The sequence below is a fragment of the Papio anubis genome, chromosome 2 (genome assembly GCF_008728515.1).
Source record: "Papio anubis isolate 15944 chromosome 2, Panubis1.0, whole genome shotgun sequence".
Classification (NCBI taxonomy): domain Eukaryota; kingdom Metazoa; phylum Chordata; class Mammalia; order Primates; family Cercopithecidae; genus Papio; species Papio anubis.
In genome coordinates this window covers 42,077,481-42,085,202 of record NC_044977.1, presented here as the reverse complement: position 1 = coordinate 42,085,202, position 7,722 = coordinate 42,077,481, and the positions used below count along the sequence as shown (strand labels likewise).

At 41.6% G+C, this 7,722-nt stretch overlaps 1 long non-coding RNA gene across 2 annotated transcripts in view; it reads left to right on the top strand.

Moving 5' to 3' along the window:
• Window positions 1-3,299: 3,299 nt before the first annotated feature.
• LOC103881870 overlaps window positions 3,300-7,722 on the top strand; it is a 62,288-nt gene continuing 57,865 nt past the window's right edge. For both annotated transcript variants that reach the window (XR_004182069.1, XR_004182068.1), the window contains exon 1: window positions 3,300-6,221. This is a non-coding gene — a long non-coding RNA (uncharacterized LOC103881870). The remainder of the gene's footprint in view (window positions 6,222-7,722) is intronic.

Below are 7,722 nucleotides of genomic sequence, written 5' to 3'. Positions count from 1 at the left end.
CCAAGTTAGAAAGATGGGTGTTATCCTCCACTCTTCCTTGATGCTCAGCCCTCTCATCCAGGAATTTCCAGAGCTTGTCAGTTACATCGACTCCCTTCACTTCCGTCCATCTGGCCTGTACCACCCTGGCTCAGGCCGTGGTTATCTCACCACTGAAGAATAGCAATAGCTTCCCCTGGCCTCCTCCTTCAATCATGTTCCTCTTTCTTCACACAATATCCAAATATTTCTTCTAGAAAGCAAAGCCAATTATATTGTTTCCTTAATGGAAGCCCTTCAATAGTTATCCATTATCCTTAGAGTGTACTTCTCACTCTTTAGCACAGCCTTCTCTGACCTGGCTCCTGTCAAGCTCTCCTAAGGTGCCTTATTCCTCTTGCCTCTTTGCTTAGGTTGGAAACACTTCCTTTTGCTTCCATTTGTCAGGCTGATTTCTATTGATCCTTTATGCCTGTTACGGGTTGAACTGTGTCCCCACCTAAATTCATATGTTGAAGTCCTAACCTGCAGTACCTCACAGTGTGACTGTATTTGAATATAGTGTCATTAAAGAGGTAATTAGGTTCACCTGAGGTCATTAGGGTGGTCTGTAGTTCAATATGACTGGTATCCTCATAAGAGGAGAAAATTAGGCCACAAAAGCACAGAGGGAATAGCATGTGAAGACACAGGGAGCAGATGGGATGATGAGCCAGGGAGTGCGGCCTCAGCAGAAATAAACCCTGCCACACCTTGATCTCAAACATCTAGCCTCTAGAGTGAGAAAATACATTTCTGTTGTTTAAGCCACCCAGTCCGGGGTACTTTGTAATGCAGATCTAGCAGATTAACACAAGGACTCAGCTGAGATGTCTCTTCCCCGGGACACATCTTCCTACCCACCGCATCCTTGTGCCTGTGCTGTATACTCCTGTGGCACATTGTCATTAGAGCTCTTACCACAATCTACTGGAATTCCTGGTTTGCTTTTTTGGAGTGTTCTTTTTGTTTTTGTTTTGGCTTGTACCTCTGTCTAAGCCATAAACTTCATAGGCAGGGACTATGTCTGTTTTGTTCACCATTGTATCCCCAGTGCCTAGCAGAGTGTCGCACACATTTCAGACATTCAATAGTTGAATGAATGAACACATTGGAGATAGTTAAAATCCTGGAGGTTAAACTAGTGTTAACCTCAAGTCTGCTAGGCCTAGAGATCCAGGGTAAAGTTTGGAGGCTTTCCCTGCAGAGTGAATGTCAGAGATCAGGATTAAAAGAATATTAATCAGTTACAGTGCTCAGCCCAAATCACAGAAACATCCCTCTTCTGCTACTGGGGTTACACAGCCACCCCCAAACCAGAGGACAGAAGGGGCATGGCATCGTGGATTGATGCAAACCACTTTAAGACTCCAGGCTGGGCACGGTGGCTCATGGCTGTAATCCCAGCACTTTAGGAGGCGGAGGTGGGCAGATCACGAGGTCAAGAGATTGAGACCATCTTGGCCAACATGGTGAAACCCATCTCTACTAAAAATACAAAAAAATTAGCTGGACGTGGTGGCAGATATCTGTAGTCCCAGCTACTCAGGAGGCTGAGACAGGAGAATCACTGGAACCCAGGAGGCAGAGGTTGCAGTGAGCCGAGATTGCACCACTGCACTCCAGCCTGGCGACAGAGTGAGACTCCATCTCAAAAAATAAAAAATAAAAATAAAAAAGACTCCAAGTGGAGGTAAAGATAACTGAGTCAGACATAAGAAAAGTAAAGTAATTATAAGAGAAGTCAGGCCCAGATTTGGCAGTGACAGGGGAGCTCTTCTTACTCACATTCATAATTTTTCACTAGTGATGCCTAAGACCAGTGCTGTTCCTACTTCTGATACCATTCCTCTACCTTATCTGACCTGCAAGCCTATGTGAGAAGGTGAGGCTGTCAGATTTCTCCTGAAACAAATGAGACACAGCAGAGCCTGGAGAGAGAGGGTGGGGCCAGCAGTTACAAAGTCTAGGACAGGTAGTTAGACCAGATTTACCCAACAGGTTCTTCATGACTCAACCAGCGAGCCAGGACATTCATCATCTATATGACATATCAAGGTTACTTCCTGGTTCTGTAGTCATTTGTGAGGAGACAGTACATTTGTAGTACAGTCTTCTCTTTGGATCAGTAATTAGTATACGTATGATTTGAAAAATGTTTTTATTAAGCACATTAATAGCTGAGAATTAAAAAAAATAAGATAGTACATTTTCCATGGGACAGACAGGAAATTTAACTAGTATAAACAATGTCCTTGGTGAGCAAGAAAGCCCAGCCAGAGACTGAGATAATCTCAGGGAAGGTTTCTTTTCTTTATTATTCTCGTCATTGGAGATCCCTGCTCTTGTATTTTTAAAACCATTTTTTGAAGTACAGCATATACATAGTGTACAAATCATACTTCAATAAATGCTTTAGTTTTAAAAATAGTATTTCTCTGATTATAAAAATAGCACATGTGCATTGTAGAAACGTAACTGCCCAATGGGTTCGCCTTGTCCGCTGTCCAGACACAGCCCTATCAAGACGGGGAATTGTAATGGAGAAAGAGTAATTCACGTAGAGTCGGCTGTGTGGGAGACCAGAGTTTCATTGTTACTCAAACCAGTCTCCCTGAGCATTTGGGGATCAGAGGTTGGTTTTTTTTAGACGGAGTTTCGCTCTTATTGTCCAGGCTGGGGTGCAATGGCACGCTCTCGGCTCACCGAAACTTCTGCCTCCCAGGTTCAAGCGATTCTCCTGCTTCAGCCTCCAGCATGTGCCACCACGCCCGGCTAATTTTTCTATTTTCAGTAGAGATGGGGTTTCTCCACGTTGATCAGGTTGGTCTCGAACTCCCGACCTCAGGTGATCCGCCCGCTTCGGCCTCCCAAAGTACTGGGATTACAGGCATGAACCACCGCACCCTGCAATAAAGTTTCCCCAGGTGAGTCCTACACACATTAAACTTGGATAAGTATTGTCTTTTATTTATTTATTTATTTATTTAGAGACGGAGTCTTGCTCGGTTGCCAGGCTGGAGTGCAGTGGCATGATATCCGCTCACTGCAACCTCTGCCTCCCGGATTCAAACAATTCTCCTGCCTCAGCCTCCTGAGTAGCTGGGACTACTGGCCCATGCCACCATGCTTGGCTAATTTTTGTATTTTTAATAGAGACGGGGTTTCAACATGTTGGCCAGGATGGTCTTGATCTCTTGACCTTGTGATCTGCCTGTCTCGGCCTTCCAAAGTGCTGAGATTACATGTGTGAGCCACCGCGCCTGGCCAAGATCAGAGTTTTTAAAGATAATTTGGTGGGTAGAGGCTTGGGAAGTGGGGAGTGCTGATTGGTCAGGATGGAGATGGAATCATAGGGAGTTGAAGTGAATTTTTCTTGCCGTTTTCTGTTCCTGGGTGGGATGGCAGCACTGGTTGAGCCAGATTGCCGGTCTGGTTAGTCTCACCTGATCCATCGAGTGCAGGGTCTCCAAAATATCTCAAGCACTCATCTTAGGTTTTACAATAATGATATTATCCCTAGGAACAATTCGGGGAGGTTCAGACTCAGAGCCAACAACTACATGACCCTTAAACTGTAATTTCTAATCTTGTAGTTACTTTGTTAGTCCTACAAAGACAGACTGGCCCCTAGACAGGAGAAGGTCTTTTCAGAAAGAGCTATTATCAATTTTGTTTCAGAGTCAAACCATGAACTGAATTCTTTCCGAAAGTTAACTTGGCCTATGCTTAAGAATGAACAAGGACAACTTAAAGGTTAGAAGCGAGGTACAGTCGGTTAGGTCTGATTTCTTTCACTGTCGTAATTTTCTCAGTTATAATTTTGTAAAGGCAGTTTCAGAAATATTTGAACATATGAAAAGAAAATCATTATTACAATAATCCCACTTGTAATTTCACCACTGAGAGACACGTTTTAAAATTCTGGTGAGGAATTTTGCAACCTTTTTCTAAAGGCTACATTTAAGTATAGACATTATAAAATTGTGATTTTATCGTTCCTACTACCTTTATTATTTTTATTGTGAATATTATCACATATTCTTCCTCAATGTGACATTTAACAGCTGCATAAAATTTTGTCAAGTGATCTTACTCTACTATGGAAATATAGGGCCAGAGTAGAGAGAAGCACTTAGTTGAGGAAAATGGGGTTAGAAGTAGAAAGTGTATTTGCCAATTAATTTCAGTAGATGGGGTGATGATTACAGATATTAAATTGTGCAAGCAAGTCATCTAAGAACCTATATAAGTACTGAAAAGTAAACATGTGGCTGGATAATATTTCAGGTATTTCCCTGCATTTTTATTCTTCTTGAACTTCTCCCTGGCCTTTCCCCCATTAAAGCTGGTGGTCAGTCTGTCCTCATTGTCACAAGAGGGAGATGTTGCATGTTAGAAAGCAGAAGTCTGCAAGACTTTCTGCTTTCTGTTTGTAAGACATGAAATTCTAGAATGGAGAGAGTGTAGACAAGATGTCTGCTTGAAATGGAAGTAAAACTTGAGAATATTGTCCCAGTTAAGTGGAAGGAAATAAATGCACAGAGAACTCTGAGGCCTGGAGCAAAGGAGGGTGGTAGTAAAACTCCAAAGGTGAAGTAGCTTCCAGCTGTGTCCAGGCAGATGATTCCTCAGCTGTCCTAAAGGTGTTAAAAGTCCCCACTGACTTCATAATAGGAGAGACGCTGTGACCAAATGCTGCACGGTTCCTGGCTTACTGAGGGCACTCAATGTGCATCCCCCCAGGGCTTCTCCTCTTTAGCAACGAAGCTCCCTAAGCTCGAAAGACTTATTCATGGAGATGGGGCATTTTATAACCTGTCTCCTTCTAGAAGTAGCTTTAAGGCTGCCTGTCACCAGGTATGGGTCTAAAAGCAGCTAGCTTCTTTCTCTTCTCTACCATTTACAGGAATTTTTGCACAGACTGACCATAAGTGTAAATTTCCAACATTTTATTCTTGTAGCTATTAGAACCAGTTACGTGGCCATCCAACTGATCAGATCTTGGTGGAAAGATGGGTGTTCTCACGGGTGAATAGGGGAGAAGAACGAATGCATGGATTCCTGTTTCGGCTCATACTTCAGATTCTGACCGTGTGGAAGAAAGGACGAACAGAAGGTCAAGTAGAGCTCTTACCTGGAACTCGCTGTTCCATGAAGTAAGTCTAAGTTAGCCATTCTCATTTACAGCAGACTTAGTGGAAAACTTTTTTTTTTTTCAGTAGAAAAGAGAAGTGAGGTTTTTTAGGGGCTTTCCAGTTGGGAATTTTCAAGTCTAAACAACCATAAGGCAGTGATTCTTAGACACATGAGGATAATTCTGGGATTCTGTGGTGAAGACAGGCAGGAAGAAGGACATGTAAAATTTGGAAACCCACATACATATTTGGAAGAACAAAGATAACTACTTTTCAAATAATATGAGCTGTATAAAAGATGTGACATCTTTTAAATTCTTGTTTAATGGGGATATAAGTAAATCAAGATTGAGAAACTGCTTTAGGCTGTAGAAAAACGTGCAAGATAGTGTAAAATACATATAAACCTAGTGTTAGCTAAATAAGGAATCAATACCAGTTTAATCAACAAAGACATAAAGCTGGAGTTTAGAGAACATCTAGCCCAATGGTTCGCAAACTACAGCTCCGTGAGTCAAATCTAGTCTAGCTGCTTGTTTTGTTTTGTTTTAAATAGCCGTCAAACAATAGTTTTTATATTTTTAAGCGGTTGAAAAGAAATCGAAAGAGTTGTATTTCATAATGTGTGAAAACTATGTATAATTCAAATTTCAGTGTCCACCAATGAAGTTTTGTTGGAACACAGCCATGTATTGTTAATTGCTGCTTTCATGCTACAATGACAGTTGAGAAGTTGCAACAAACAGCATATGGCCTGCAAAGTTTTTTTCATTTAAAAGTGTTCTTTTCAGAGACAGTCTCATTCTGTTGCCCAGGCTGGAGTGGAGTAGCACAATCATACCTCGCTGCAGGCTCCAACTCCTGGACTCAAGCAAGCCTGCCACCTCAGCTTGCTGAGTAGCTGGGATTACAGTGCCAGCCACTGCACCCTGCTGGCCTGCAAGGTTTTACCTGGTGCTTTATGGAAAACATTTGCTGACCTCTGAGCTAGCTCACAGTTCAGGCAAGGAAATTGAAGTCCTGAAAGTTTAACTGATTTGTTCCAGCTCAGATGACTACACAGTGGTAGGTTCTTAATATTATTAATGAAATCTCTTTACTGTCTATGTATTTTTTGGTTATTGCTCCTATGTCAGCAGTTTTACTTTCCTTTTGAACCTTTTCTAGCTCCAAAGATATTTCCTAATAGAATTTTCTAGAGTGTAACCACAAATATTTTTGGCAAACACAAGGTATGTTTTGCTTTGCTTCTAATGCACCTTTAAAGGATATTAAGCATTTAGCTGATCTTTCCAACTAAGGCACCTTGTAAACTGCCTGAAATGTCTTTATAAATTAGCTTCCAAGTCTGTTAGCAGGCTGTTTATTACCATTTAAGAACTTTACATGCAATTAGGATGTATTGCCACCAAGTGGCCAATGGCACCTCTGTTATGCTTTCTCCACTGGGCTATCACAGAATTATCGTAGTCTCACAGGATCTAGTGGTTGGAAGGAACCTTAACTCCAGCCGCTTAACAAGGAATCGTTGCCTAAAGAGATCATTATGGTGTCTGATCAAGTGTTAGAAACAGAAAGAGCTGTTTTTTCAAAGTTAAGCATACATTCTTACTTAGTTACTTTTAAAGCCAGATAGAAGCTCGCAAATACGATTTGGTGTTATCCTAAGACTTCAATTGTTATTAATCATTGATAAAACTAACCCTGTTGTCAGGCTATGTAGCAGCTTCCTAACTCAGTCTGTTATTTCCAGTTAAGTATCCCTCAGATGTGTCTTAAAACAATCTGACATAAAAGCCCTTGCAGCTTGATTATTTCTCTTTTTATTAAAAGAGAGATGGTGCTAACTTTGCTTATAACCTATCAGGACAGGAGCCTGCTCACCTCCACAGCCTTTTTCTTAACTTCATGTAATGGTGTGTTCATGTCTTTTGCCCATTTTTATATTGGGTTTTGGGGTATCGCCCATCATCTATGATAGATGTTGCAAATATTTTTCTCTTAGTGATTTGTCATTTAACTTTGCCTTGGTGCTCTTTTTTGTGATGTGACAATTTTTTATTTTTATGTAGTCAAATTTATCAATAAGTATTTTCTTTTACTGAATCTGGATTTGGAGTCACAGAAAGTTAATAATTCACTGTTGATTTCTTCTAGTATTTATATGGTTTAGCTTCTTCTTCTTTTCTTTTTTTTTTGAGACAGAGTCTTGCTCTGTTGCCCAGGCCAGAGTGCAGTGGCGTGGTCTCGGCTCACTGCAACCTCCGCCTCCCGGGTTCAAGTGATTCTCCAGCCTCAGTCTCCTGAGTAGCTGGGACTACAGGCACGCGCCACCACGCCTGGCTAATTTTTGTATTTGTGGTAGAGATGGGGTTTCAACATATTGGCCAGGCTGGTTTTGAACTCCTGACCTCGTGATCTGCCCGCCCCGGCCTCCCAAAGTGCTGGGATTACAGGCGTGAGCCACCATGCCTGGCCAGCATCATCTTTTATATTCAGATCTCTGATCTATTGTGAGGTTCTTCTTCTTCTTCTTCTTCTTCTTCTTCTTCTTCTTCTTCTTCTT